Source organism: Macaca mulatta, chromosome 1 (genome assembly GCF_049350105.2).
Source record: "Macaca mulatta isolate MMU2019108-1 chromosome 1, T2T-MMU8v2.0, whole genome shotgun sequence".
In the NCBI taxonomy this organism is placed as follows: domain Eukaryota; kingdom Metazoa; phylum Chordata; class Mammalia; order Primates; family Cercopithecidae; genus Macaca; species Macaca mulatta.
Window position 1 is genome coordinate 111,478,708 of NC_133406.1, and position 14,952 is coordinate 111,493,659.

A 14,952-nucleotide genomic window follows, 5' to 3' on the forward strand; every position below is an offset into this window, starting at 1 on the left:
AGATGGAGTGGAATATATGATTGGGTATGGACCTACCAGGAAAGAGGGTGGTAGTTTACGTATTAACTGTGGCTTCCCTGGAACCCCTTAATGTAAATACAGATCTTTCTATAATCTGGATTATGGTATACTAATGCTTTAGTATCTCTAAACTATGACCTAAATTGAGAGAACACTGATTATCAAAAGAAGATAATGTCAACAAAGATGTCAGAAATGATACATATTATTAAGGTGAAATTGTAACCAGAACTCACTTTTGAAACAAAACAGGTACTGAACTAGGCTATTTTTTAACAGCCAAGTCCTAATTTACTATGTATATTTTACTTTTATTTTTGGAAAACATATCAAAGTCAAGTACACATGCTTGCAATAAAAAGTTCTATATTAGGAAGTCAGAGTTTAGGAGGTATACAAAGGCATTTTTGACAAAAATGCACAGATGGTAGATACATACACTAGAATATTTTAGCTATATTTAGTGAAGCTACATTGAATTACTAACATCTGAGAATATATATGAAGGCACAAAAATGATCCTAACATCTTTCTGTAGGATTTGATAGTAACTCTCACAGTAAAAACAGTGAAACAAAATGGCACCTACTTCTCAGCCTCACTTTTTCATTTCTTAGCAAGATTACTAAGTGTGATTATTGTGTAGTTCCTTGCCTAGTCTTTGATTTTATGGGCTGGGGGCTCCAGAAGGTAGCTGATGAGATCAAAAGCAGATGCCGAAAATAATAATCCAAGGCAGGGGAGTTTGGTAATCTTTCTAAGCTGTTTGTTGATTATAACGGTTAGGGCAATTATGAAGGTTAGGAATTACGAAACGTGGAAATTCTCCTAAGCATAGTTGGTATGCATAGTTGGTAACTCTTAAAAATTATATTTGTCTCAACCTTGATAACTAAAATTACCTAAGATAAATGAGAAAAATTAAATTAAGATAAATTTTCATTTATCTTAAATTTAAGATAATTTAATTTATCTTAATTTAATTATCAAATTTAATTACTAAATTTTTAAATAAAAAGCAAAAAGGATAAAAAAGTTTCACTGTGCAATAGAGAAAGGAAGGAGGATGAGGGAATGGAAAGACTCAGCTTAGACATCCCCCAATTCTGTGAAATGTTCCCTGAACCTTTCCAGGAAGTTAGTTACTCTGTCCTCTGTGTTTCCATTGCATATTTTTCTGTTTTTAACATATAGTACATTGTATAATAATTATTTATTGATTTCTGTATTTCTTTGGCTCCTTGAGTGTCAGGGGCATCTTTTAAGTTTTTGCTTTTTATGAGCAACACAGAAAATGCTTTACAAACAGTTCAGTAAGACTGAAGACAAGATCTGTAAGCATAAAACAAATGCCATCATCATTACCAAAAATACAATGCTTAAAATATAGCTTGAGATTATGAGGATTTATTTCCTTATTCCTAAGATGTTGCTTTTAAATATGCTGTCGGCCGGGCACGGTGGCTCATGCCTGTAATCCCAGCACTTTGGGAGGCCAAGACAGGCGAATCATGAAGTCAAGAGATTGAGACTATCCTGGCCAACATGGTGAAACCCCATTTCTACTAAAAATACAAAAAATCAGGTGGGCGTGGTGGCACGTGCCTGTAATCCCAGCTACTTAGAAGGCTGAGGCAGGAGAATTGCTTGAACCCGGGAGGCGGAGGTTGCAGTGAGCCGAGATCGTGCCATTGCACTCCAGCCCAGGTGATAGTGTGAGACTCCGTCTCAAAAAAAAAAGTCGTAACTTTATTACTCAAATATTTCCTCTTCTCTCATTTGCTAAAAATATATAGTAAAACTTTCATGCCTATTTAAAACAATCTCTAGGCCAGGTGCAGTGGCTCATACCTGTAATCCCAGCACTTTGGGAGGCCGAGGCGGGCAGATCACGAGGTCAGTAGATCGAGACCATCCTTGCAACATGGTGAAACCCTGTCTCTACTAAAAATACAAAAGTTAGCTGGGCATGGTGGCATGTGCCTGTAGTCCCAGCTACTCGGGAGGCTGAGGCAGGAGAATCGCTTGAACCCGAGAGGTGGAGGTTGCAGTGAGCCGAGATTGCGCCACTGCACTCCAGCCTGGCAACAGAGCAAAAGTCTGTCTCAGAAATTGAATAAATAAAACAATCTGTAGATTGCTATTTTTAAGAATTTGCGGATGCCAAGGCGAGCAGATCACCCGCAGTCAGGATTTCAAGACCAGCCTGATCAACATGGTAAAACCCGGTCTCTACTAAAAATACAAAAATTAGCCAGGCATGGTGGCACGCACCTGTAGTCCCAGCTACTTGGGAGGATGAAGCATGATAATCACTTGAAACTGGGAGGTGGAGATTTCAGTGGGCTGAGATTGTGCTACTGCATTCCAGCCTTGTGACAGAGCAAAACTGTCTCAAAAAAAAAAAAAAAAGAAAGAAAAACCCATTTATTTTATAAAAGGTCAAACAAAATCTTCCCTTTAAGTATTTATTTTAATTTTTTATTTTAATTTTTAATTTACTTTTTGAGACAGAGTCTTGCTCTGTCATCCAAGCTGGAGTGCAGTGGCGCAATCGCGGCTCACTGCAACCTCTGTCTCCCCAGTTAAAGCAATTCTTCCGCCTGAGCCTCCCAAGTAGCTGGAATTACAGGTGCCTGTCACCACGCCCAGCTAATTTTTGTATTTTAAGTAGAGATGGGGTTTCCCCATGTTGGCCAGGCTGGTCTTGAACTCCTGGCCTCAAGTGATCACCTGCTTCGGCTTTCCAAAGTGCTGGGATTACAGGCATGAGCCACCATGCCTGGCCTTAAGTATTTTATTATGGCACATAGTGATAAGTGAACCTGTCTATGGTATCTCCATTTAAAAACATCTGAAAGTCAGCTGGGCATGGTAGATCACTTGAGGCCACTAGTTCGAAACCAGCCTGGCCAACATGACGAAACCCTGTCTCTACTAAAAATACAAAAATTAGCTGGGCATGGTGGCATGCACCTGTAGTCCCAGCTACTTGGAAGGCAGAAGCAGGAGAATCGCTTGAACTCAAGAGGTGGAGGTTGCAGTGAGCTGAGATCATGCCACTGCACTCCATTCTTGGCGACAGAGTGAGACAATATATAATAAATAATTTAAAACATCTGAAAGTAGTCTTAATTTAAGAAAACATTTTGAAGTTGGGCATGGTGACTCAGGCTTGTAATCCCAGTTACTCAGAAGACTGAGGCAGGAGGATTGCTTGAGGCCAGGAGTTCAAATCCAGCCTTGGCAACGTAATGAGACCCCATTTCTGATTTAAAAAATAAGGAAGAAAGAAATATTTTTAGATGTCTAAACACCTTTTGAAAGAGTTTAACACATCTTAATGACTTACCTCTAATAGGTGGTACCATATGAGCCCAAGTCAAACAATTTTATTATTAGTACTATAGAGTATTGCTTATCCAACTGCCTTTTGTTTCGTCTTTATTTTTTAAACCAATTCTTTGTGTTTAGGCTCCTTAGCTCTTTTTTTTTTTTTTAATTGTTTCTTTTTATTTATTTATTTATTTACTTAGAGACAGAGTCTCATTCTGTCACCCAGACTGGGGTGTTGTGGTGCAATCTCAGCTCGTTGCAACCTCTACCTCCCAGGTTCAAGTGATTCTCATGCCTCAGTCTCCTGAGTAGCTGAGATTACAGGCGTGTGCCACCATGTTCAGCTAATTTTGTATTTTTAGCAGAGACAGGGTTTCCCCATGTTGACCAGGTTGGTATCAAACTCCTGGCCTCAAGTGATCTGCATGCCTCAGCCTCCCAAAATGCTGGGATTACAGGTGAGATATCACGCCTAATCTAGGCTCCTTAGCTCTTACCAGAGAATTTGAGACTTGTTAATAGGAGAAGATCGGCACAGTCTGTCATCTTACCTGTGCCCTATGGGCTGGGTGCCATTTCTGAGTGCTTTTTTTTTTTCCTTATGCCTATTTATGAAAAGGTCCAGAATGCATATTTACATTATTTGACTGCTACGTTTTCACTTCCATGTTCTTGTTGACAAATGCTATTCAAGCAAGAAGACCTGATTGTATGTGGGTATCTCTAAGTCTTGCTATGATGGATTCTGTTGTCTTACCTTCATCTTGATGGTTTACTTTAAAAGCTGCTGAAGCTAGAGGTATTTTTATGGTAGAGAAGAGAACAGTTGGCACAGAGCCCAGCTTCTTCATGGCAGCAGCAATTATGCAAAATATCCTGAATCTTTACCTTTCAGTAAAACCTTTTTTCCCCCTTTACATACACAAAATAGACAGCTAAGGGGCTGTGATCTGTCTTAAAGCCTTGGAGATAAAACAGGGTGTCACTCTTTTCCCAAAATAACTTCTAATATGGAAGCATGAGCTCCCTTAAATGGAAGGACAGAGCAAATCCCTGCCATTGGGCTCTGCAGCCTCTGCTATAAATGTGCCAGGAAGATTAAAACTACCGTAATTAGTTTAATCAGGTTCATCCTCAATTCTCGATTTCATTATGTAGTAGGAACTTCTCTAATCAGTACTGCATTTGGCTGATTGAAGAGTTCACTTTCATATCTAGGATATCTGCTGGAGTCTGTATTGTGGTTTGTTTTAATGGTGTACATAATGGTGAATGTGAATGTTTCTCATTTCATTATTGATCTTGCTAATGGAAAAAAAATCATTATTGAACCAAATTGTTAGAAGGCATATCTTCTTTAGTCCCAGAGAATTAAGCTTAAATATCATTACTTTTAGGGCCGGGCGCGGTGGCTCAAGCCTGTAATCCCAGCACTTTGGGAGGCCGAGACGGGCGGATCACGAGGTCAGGAGATCGAGACCATCCTGGCTAATATGGTGAAACCCCGTCTCTACTAAAAATACAAAAAACTAGCCGGGCGAGGTGGTGGGCGCCTGTAGTCCCAGCTACTCGGGAGGCTGAGGCAGGAGAATGGCGTAAACCCGGGAGGCGGAGCTTGCAGTGAGCTGAGATCCGGCCACTGCACTCCAGCCTGGGCGACAAAGCGAGACTCCGTCTCAAAAAAAAAAAAAAAAAAAAAAAAAAACATTACTTTGACTCACTAATTTATATACTGCTTTTTATGGTTGTCTGCTCATATCTTTGATTTCATTTTAATGATTGTAAATCACTCCAGAGATGCTCACATACGGCTGCTCGATAGTTACACATTACTAATTAATTTTGAGATACAGCTGTATGGAAATGAATGAAAGCTTTTTGAGACACATCAGAATTAAAGGTCCTATATGATAAGATGACAAAACCTGGAACTTTTATCAAAGTTCATTATTAGAAAGACAAGATAAAATCTTTTCTTTTAATGATGAAAGAAAAGTTTCCTGTCTAACCTCACTTTGTGAGTCAAAATCACTGAGTACATAGTTCAAAATTGTACCTCTTTCATAACTAGTTAGATAGGGATAGGGAGAAATCCTGTGAGAAAGACTATAGATGAAGTCAGATATGTGCTATTGCAGAGGTTTTTCATGTTCGGAATAAAAGAGGTGTTAAAAAGACCCTGAAGACTTTTTGTCCTCTGCCACTGGGACAAATTGGCACCATGTGTCTATTCCTTAAATTATATATAGCGAGAAGAACTTCTTGGCTGGTGAAGTTTACATCATATGATGATTTCTGTATTAGTATTGCCATTATTTTATACTTTTTTTAAAAAATTAAACTTATACTAGTAACATGTTGTGGCTTACTCTTTATCCTATGAAGGCAATATAATGAGGATAGAATTTGGGCTTCAGTGTGGAATATAAAATTCAAGTTCAGCATCTAATGGTTTTATAATTTAAGAAAAGCCCATTGTGGTCTGCTTTTGAAAAGAAAATATTTGGTGACTTTCTATTAAAATATATTCTTGACCTATATGTTTAATATTATTTAATATTTCTGTTTAGCATTTTATTTTTACTCCTGTTCTCAGATGTTTTGGTTCTCTTTTGATTATATGCCACAAACTGAAAGTGTTGTACTTTTCTTGAAAGTGTTTTCTGGGTCAGGCACAGTGGCTGATGCCAAGGAGTTCAAGACCAGCCTGGGCAACATAGAGAGACGCTGTTTCTACAAAACATTTTTAAAAACTAGCCAGGCTGACTGGGCACAGTGGCTAATGCCTGTAATCTCAGCACTTTGGGAGGCTGAGGCGGGCGGATTACCTGAGTTCGGGAGTTCAAGACCAGCCTGACCAACATGGAGAAACCCCATCTCTACTAAAACTACATAATTAACCGGGTGTGGTGGCACACACCTGTAATCCCAGCTACTTGAGAGGCTGAGGGAGGAGAATTGCTTGAACCCGGGAGGCAGAGGTTGCAGTGAGCTGAGATCAAACCATTGCACTCCAGCCTGGGCAACAAAAGCAGAACTCTGCCTCAAAAAACAAAAAACAAAAAAATGAACAAACAAAAAAAACCCAAAAAATACTATCCATGCATGGTAGCATGTGCCTGTAGTCCCATCTTCTCAGGAGGCTGAGGCAACATTAAGTACATTTACGTTGTTTTGCAGCCCTCACCATCCGTTCTTCTCTACAATTTAAAAAAATCTTCTCCAACTGAAATTTTGTTTCTATTAAACAGTGACTCCCTGTTAACCCCTCCCAGAAGCCCCTTGCAGCCACTATTCTGTTTTCTGTCTTTATGAATTTGACTGTTCTGGTTACCTCATATGTAAGTGGAATCATGCAATATTTGTCCGCTGGTGACTGGCTTATTTCACTTAGCATAATATCTTTAAAAGTTTATTCATGTTTTAGCATTCCTTAGAATTTTCTTCTTTTGGCCAGGCAGGGTGACTCATGCCTGTAACCCCAGCACTTTGGGAGGCTGAGGCAGGCAGATCCCGAGGTCAGGAGATCGAGACCATCCTGGCTAACACGGTGAAACCCCATCTCTACTAAAAATACAAAAAAAATCAGCCGGGCGTGGTGGTGGGCGCCTGTAGTCCCAGCTACTCGGGAGGCTGAGGCAGGAGAATGGCATGAACCCGGGAGGTAGAGTTCGCAGTGAGCCAAGTCACGCCACTGCACTCCAGCCTGGGCAACACAGTGAGACTCCATCTAAAAAATAAAAATAAAAATAAAAAAAGATTTTCTTCTTTTATGGCTGAATAATATTCCATTGTGTGTGCAGTTGACCCTTCAACAATGCTGAAGTTATGGGCACCAACTCCACACACAGTTGAAAATCCAAGTATAACTTTTGACTACCCCAGAACTTAACTCCTTATAGTCTACTGTTGACCAGAAGCCTTAATGATAACATAGCCTGTTAACATATATTTTATATATGTATTATTTATTATATTCTTTAAGTTAAGAGAAAATTGTGTATTTACACTGTTCATTAAGTGGAAGTTGATAAGGTTGTCATCCTCATCGTCTTCAGTTTGAATAGTCCAAGGAGGAAGAGTAGGGGTTGGTCTTGCTGTCTCAGGGGTAGCAGAGGTGGAAGAAAATCTCCATATGCTATGACCTGCACAGTTCAAACTTTTGTTGTTCAAGAGTCAATTGTATATACCACATTTCATTTGTTCATCCGTTGATGGACTGTGAAGCAGCCTGCTTTTGGCTGTTGTGACTAACTAATGCTGCCATGAACATGGATTTTCAAATACCTGTTCCAGTTCCTGCTTTTACTTCTTCTGGGTATCTGCAAATTTAAGAATCAAAATTTTGAACAAATCAAACTGGCACTAGATAAGTTACTTGCAAGGTTTATATGGAAAAATAAGAGTAGCCAGAACTTTTCTGAAAAGAACAATAACTAGAAATCAGGCTTATTAGATAATAAAACAAAAATTAAAAGGGTTGGAATATTGTGGTTGTGGTGCACGGGCAGACGGAAAATCACTGACGCCGAATAGAAAATCTAGTAATTGGCTGGGTGTGGTGACTCACACCTGTAATCTCAGTACTTTGGGAGGCTGTGACAGGAGAATCGCCCGAGCCCAGGAGTTCGAGACCAGCCTTGGCAACATGATGAGACCCCCCTGTCTACAAAAATTAAAAAAAAAAAAAAATTAGCCAAGCATGATTGCACATGCTTGTGGTCCCAGCTACTCAGGAGGCTGAGGTGGAAGGATTGCTTGAGCCCAGGAGGTCAAGGCTACAATGAGCCATATTCTTGCCACTGAACTCCAGCCTGTGTGACAGAGCAAGACCCTGTCTCAGAAAGACAAAGGAAGAAGGAAAGAAAAACTAGTAGTAGACTCATGTATATGTGAGGATTTAGTACATGGGAAGTGTAGCATTTCAAATCAGAGGATGAAAGATGAAATTATTCAGTCAATTCCATTAGAACTAGGTAGTTCTGTAGTAGATTTATCTTTCCATATGCACATATACATACATCCATATATATTAAACTTCATGAGTGCATGCCTTTTTTCTTTTTATGGCTATATTTGAGAAGACAAAGATGTCATTTCTCACATTCAGAAGAAAGTACAGTCGTGTGCTGCGTAATCATGTTTGGATCAATGACAGATCACATTGTGGTGGTCCCATAAGAGTATAATGGAGCTGAAAAATTCCTGTCACCTAATGATGTCTTGATGATCCTGACCCTGTGTAGACTTAAGCTAATATTTGTGTTTTAGTTTTTAACAAGAAAGTTGAAAAGGTAAAAATAAATTTAAAAATCTTTAAATAAATAATTGTAAAGATACAAAAAAGATTTTGTACAGCTGTATGTTTGCATTTTAAGCTGTTACTACAAAAGAGTCAAAAAGTAAAAAAATTTAAAAGGTAATAAAATAAGCTAAGGTTAATTTGTTTTATTTTATTTATTTATTTATTTATTTATTTATTTTTTGAGACGGAGTCTCACTCTCTCTCCCAGGCCGGAGTGCAGTGGCCAGATCTCAGCTCACTGCAAGCTCCGCCTCCCTGGTTTATGCCATTCTCCTGCCTTAGCCTCCCGAGTAGCTGGGACTACAGGGGCCCGCCACCTCGCCCAGCTAGTTTTTGTGTGTGTGTGTTTTTTTAGTAGAGACGGGGTTTCACCGTGTTAGCCAGGATGGTCTCGATCTCCTGACCTCGTGATCCGCCCGTCTCGGCCTCCCAAAGTGCTGGGATTACAGGCTTGAGCCACCGCGCCCGGCCTATTTATTTATTTATTATTGAGACAGTCTCCTCTGTCTCCCAGGCTGGAGTGCAGTGGCATGATCTTGGCTCACTGCAGGCTCCGCCTCCTGGGTTCAAGTAATTCTCCTGCCTTACCCTCCCGAGTAGCTGAGATTACAGGCTCCCGCCACCATGTCCAGCTAATTTTTGTATTTTTAGTAGAAATGGTGTTTTGCCATGTTTTCCAGGCTGGTCTCAAACTCCTGACCTCAAGTGATCCCCTGGCCTCAGCCTCCCAAAGTGCTGGGATTGCAGGCGTGAGCTGCTGTGCCCAGCCAGATGAATTTATTATTGATGAAGGGAAATTTTTAAAAATTTAGTGTAGCTTAAGTGTTCGGTGTTTATAAAGTCAACAGTAGTGTACAGTAATGTCCTAGCCCTTCACATTCACTGAGCATTCACTGACTTTCCCAGAGTGTTGTACAGTCTTGCAAGCTCCATTCATGGTAAGTACCCTATACAGGTGTACTTGTATCTACTATAAGGAGATTTTTATCTTTTATACCATATTTTTACTGTACCTTTTCTATGTTTATATATAAAAATCGTATTTTTTTTTTTTTGCAGTGACCTATGGTATTCAGTACAGTACCATGCTGTACAGGTTAGTGGCCTAGGAGCAATAGGCTATTCCACATAGCTTAGGTGTGTGGCAGGCTATATCATCTAGATTTGTGTAATTACACGCTATGATCATACAATGACAAAAATCACGTTTCTTAGAGACATTTCTTAGAATTTATCCCCATTGTTAGGTAACACACACTGTACTTTGATTCTACTTCATCATCTAGGTGTCACCCAACTTGACTGTTTCCCTTGCTATTCTTTACTTACCTTTAGATTTCTCTTTCCATTCTCTTTCAAACCCATTTCAATCAGGTTTTTGCTCCATAATAAAGTAACTGCTGTTGCATGATTACCAATGATCCAACAAACAAATGTATGTTCTCATTTCTACTTGTCAGCAGCATTTGTCGCTCCTGGAAATATGTGCTTTGTTTGGGTTCCAAGATACCACACATTCATTCTCTTTCTCTCTTTCTCTCTTTTTTTTTCCTTCTTATTTTCTGGCTTCTCAATCTTTCTGATCTTTAATGTTACAATACCTTGGTGTTATCAGTCTTTAGTTTACTGTTCGGTTTACATTCACCCTCACTTGGTTATGTCCAGTCTCAAGCTTTTAAATGTCAATATGCTGTTGACTTCCAAATCTGAATGTCTTCTTCTACTTCTCTACTTTGATGTTTAGTATTTCAATTTTAACATGTCTCAAACTAAACTTCTGATCATCATTTTCAGTCTTCCTCTTTTACTGTATTTTTGTGCAGTAAAAATATAACACAGTCTTTGTTATCTGTCATCACTTCCACTGTTTCTACCTTCATCTGAGTCACTACCCTCAAGTCTAAGTCTTGTCAAAATAAGTATGTAGCTTGCCAGTAAGGCTCTGAGCTTCTACTCTTGAAACTAGCTAAAGGGACCATTTGGAGATTTGAGATCATATTGCTCTTCTGCTGAACCCCCCACCGTGCTTCCCCATTTCATTCAGAGTAAAATCTCAAGCCTTTAAAAACAGTTTACAACAGTCTCCGTGATGTGTACCCCTCTCTGAGTACTTTTTTTTTTTTTTTTTGGATACCTAGTCTCACTCTGTTGCCCAGGGTGGAGTGCAGTGGCGTGATCTCGGCTCACTGCAACCTCTGCCTCCCGGGTTCAAGCGATTCTTTTGCCCCAGCCTCCTGAGTAGCTGGGATTACAGGCACTCTAATTTTTGTATTTTTAGTAGAGATGGGGTTTCACCATGTTGGTCAGACTGGTCTCGAACTCTTGACCTCGTGGTCTGCCCACCTCAGCCTCCCAAAGTGCTGGGATTACAGACGTGAGCCACTGCGCCCGGCCTCTGAGCACTTATTTTCCCTAGTCAGTTGGTCAAATCCTGCCACTCTGGCATTCTTTATGCTCCTGTTAATTTCCTCACTTCTGTCGTTACTAAAATGTTAGCTGATCATCGAAACATAACCTAATTGCCTAATTAATTTTGTAAGCCCTCTCCTAGTATTCACTTGGTGTTTATCCCATAACCCTTGCCACCTTCTAACAAATAATAATCTTTAAAAGTTTTTTGTGTTTTTCTTTACTGTCCTTCTCTCTGCAATATAAGTTGTATGAGAATGGGAATTGTTGTCTGTCTTTTCCTTGACATATCCACAACAATGAGTAGGTACCAATAAATATTGTTGAATGAATGGTCAGGTCATATACCTCTTCATAAAATCTTCCAATGGCTTCCTCTTTCTTGGACTGAAAAATGTCCCTTTTCCTACCACCTGCCACATTATTCTTGTCTTGCTTACTCTAGTACTGCAAACCTGGATTATTTATTGTTCTTTAAAGAGACAAGCTCCTGGCCCAGGGCCTTTGCTTTCTTGGTTCCTGTTTTTCCCCCACATACCTGCATGGATCCATCTTTGTCTTTCACCTCCTTTTGATTTCTGCACAAATGAGTTTTCAATCAGAACCTTCCTGACAGCCTGTTTTAACATTGTAAATTCTTTCCATCCCTGGTCTTTTCAATTCTTCCATGCTCTAATTTTCTCCATAGTGTATTTTATCATCTGATATACCAAATATTTTACTTATTTTCTCTACTTTGCTCATGCATTACAGTGACATCTCCATGGAGGAAGGTGTCTTTGGCTGTTTTTTAAAACTGCTGCTATCCTCAGTGCTCAATAGTAGGTACTTAGTAAATACTTGCTGAAAAAAAAATGTTTTTTTTTTTTCTTTTCTTTTTTTTGTTTTTGGAGATGGAGTCCTGCTCTATCCCCCAGGCTGGGGTGCGGTGGCACGATCTCAGCTCATTGCAATCTCCACCTCCCTGGTTCAAGCTATTCTGCCTCAGCCTGCCACGTGGCTGGGATTGCAGGCACACAATGCCACGCCCAGCTAATTATTATTATTATTATTATTATTATTGTATTTTTAGTAGAGATGGGTTTCACCATGTTGGCCAGGCTGGTCTTGAACTCCCAACCTCACGTGATCCTCCTGCCTCGGCCTCCCAAAGTGTTGGGATTACAGGCGTGAGCCACCATACCCGGCCTGAAAAAATGAATTCTTGATGAAGCAAGAACTTAATATTATAAAATAAAATCAAGTGTTCTTGAATACTATCAGTTATAGTTAGAAAGTATTCTATAATAACAAAAAGAATTAATGAAAGAAGCAGCAGAATCTATGAAATACTTAGAAATACATTTAACAGCACATGTTTAGGACTTATATAGATAAATACCCAGAAACACGAAAAAGCTTGACTAAATACATTTACTTTGTTATTGTAGAGCTAAAGTTAATGTCAGGATGTTTTTCTATATTAAGATACAAAGTTAAAGCCATGTGAGGTTTTTTAAAAACTTCAGTCGTATCTCAAGTTTATGAGGAAGTATACATATGGAGAAACAGCCCGATGACAATGTTATTAAAGTAGTGAAGTAGTGGTGATATTTGCACAATTCTGTAGCTATAGTTAAAAAAAAAAAATACTGAATTGTCCACTTTAAAAGGGTGAATTTGACTGGGTGCAATGGCACATGCCTGTAATTCCAACACTTTGGGAGGCTGAGGTAGGCAGATCGCTTGAGCTCAGGAGTTCGAGACCAGCCTGGGCAAGAAAGTGAGAGTCTAATCTCTAGAAAAAATTAGCCAGGCATGGTGTTGCATTCCTGTGATCCCAGCTACTTGAGAGGCTGAGGTGGGATGTTGGCTAGAACCTGGGGGGATAAAAGTTGTGGTAAGCTGAGATTGACACTGCATTCTAGCCTGGGCAACAGAACCAGGCCTTGTCTCAAACAAAAACAAGGTGAAGGGGCTGGGCGTGGTGGCTCAAGCCTGTAATCCCAGCACTTTGGGAGGCCGAGACGGGCGGATCACTAGGTCAGGAGATCGAGACCATCCTGGCTAACACGGTGAAACCCCGTCTCTACTAAAAAATACAAAAAAATAGCCGGGCGAGGTGGCGGGCGCCTGTAGTCCCAGCTACTGGGGAGGCTGAGGCAGGAGAATTGCGTGAACCCTGGAGGCGGCGGAACTTGCAGTGAGCCAGGATCGCGCCACTGCACTCCAGCCTGGGTGACAGAGCGAGACTCTGTCTCAAAAAAAAAAAAAAAAGAATATGTGATGTTACTACGTTACAATTATAAATAATCAATGGGCATGAAATGAGTAATGTTCTTAGAACAATGTGCAAACCTTTTGGAATAAAGGCTGCTTCCCCTACCCCCAGATTATATTTTTAGAATTTAACATGGCAACTAAAGTAAAAACGAAAAGAAACCAAAAAATAATTAGTTGAAAGTGTAGTGAAGATTGTCGTCTTTAGGAGGACATGATATTTCCAAGTATAAGAAAACAAGACTGGGCATGGTGGCTCACGCCTGTAATCCCAGCACTTTGGGATGCCAAGGCTGGTGGCTGAGGTCAGGAGTTCGAGACCAGCCTGACCAATATAGAGAAACTCCGTCTCTACTAAAAATACAGAATTAGCCAGGCATGGTGGCACATGCCTGTAATCCCAGCGACTCGGGAGGCTGAGGCAGGAGAATCGCTTCAACCTGGGAGGCGGAGGTTATAGTGAACCAAGATCTTGCCATTGCACTCCAGCCTGGGCAACAAGAACGGAACTCCATTTAAAAAAAAAAAAAAGTAAACAAAACTATATACCACCTTAGGCTGAAATATATTTTTTCATGAATGAAAAAAAGAGAGCTGGGTGCAGTGACGCACGCCTGTAATCCCAGCACTTTGAGAAGCTGAGGTGAGTGGATCGCTTGAGGTCCAGAGTTCAAGACCAGCCTGGCCAACACGGTGAAACCCCATCTCTACTAAAAATACAAAAATTAGGCGTGGTGGCAGGTCCCTGTAAACCCAGCTACTCGGGAGGCTGAGGCACAAGAATTGCTTGAACCCAGGAGACGGAGGTTGCGGTGAACCGAGATTGAGCCACTGCACTCCAGTCTGGGTGATAGAGCTAAACTCAGTCTCAAAAAAAATGAGAGAGAAAGAGAGAGAGAAAAAAAAAAACCTATAAAGTTAAAGAGATTATTTTATTTAATAGAGTGGCTAAGAACTTTAGTTATGAAATCAGACTATGTTTAAATTATTAATCATTTACTGGTTAAGTGACCTTGAGCAAGTTAGCCAGTATGTAAACCATTCTTTAATCTTTTAAATGAGGATGATTATAGTAATTGCACTATATGGTGGTGGTAAGGAATATGTGAGGTAATTAGTACAGTTTTTCATAAGTATTTGAGTACATAAAAGATTTTGGTGAGACATGGTGGCTCATACCTGTAATCCTAGCACTTTGGGAGGCTGAAGCAGGAGATTGCTTGAGGCCAGGTGTTTGAGACCAGCCTGGGCCTTTCATTTTTTAATAAAAAAATTTAAAAACTTTTGTTTAAGGTTTTAACTTCAAGAAGAATAGTAGGTGAAACACAGCTCGTAAATTGGGAAAAATGTGCAACGTGAGAAACAAAGGAGTATTATTTATAAGACATTAAGGGCCCATCTAAATTAGAAATGACCTCCACAATTGAGAAAAATACATGGACCAGGATCTTGAACAGCTTTTCACTGCAGGAGAAATACAGATGGCCAGCAAAATCATGTGAAAAGACATTTAGAATAATAAGTCAAATGTAAACAGAAATGCAATAAAAAATCAGGATCTTAGCCTGTCTCCCAGGTTAGAGTGCAGTGGTGTGATCATGGCTCACTGCAGCCTTGACCTC

The 14,952-nt window shown here is 40.0% G+C and overlaps 1 protein-coding gene across 6 annotated transcripts in view; it reads left to right on the forward strand.

Moving 5' to 3' along the window:
* The window catches only part of ASH1L (ASH1 like histone lysine methyltransferase), a 231,212-nt gene that overhangs the window by 61,696 nt on the left and 154,564 nt on the right, over positions 1–14,952 (forward strand). The window lies entirely within an intron of this gene.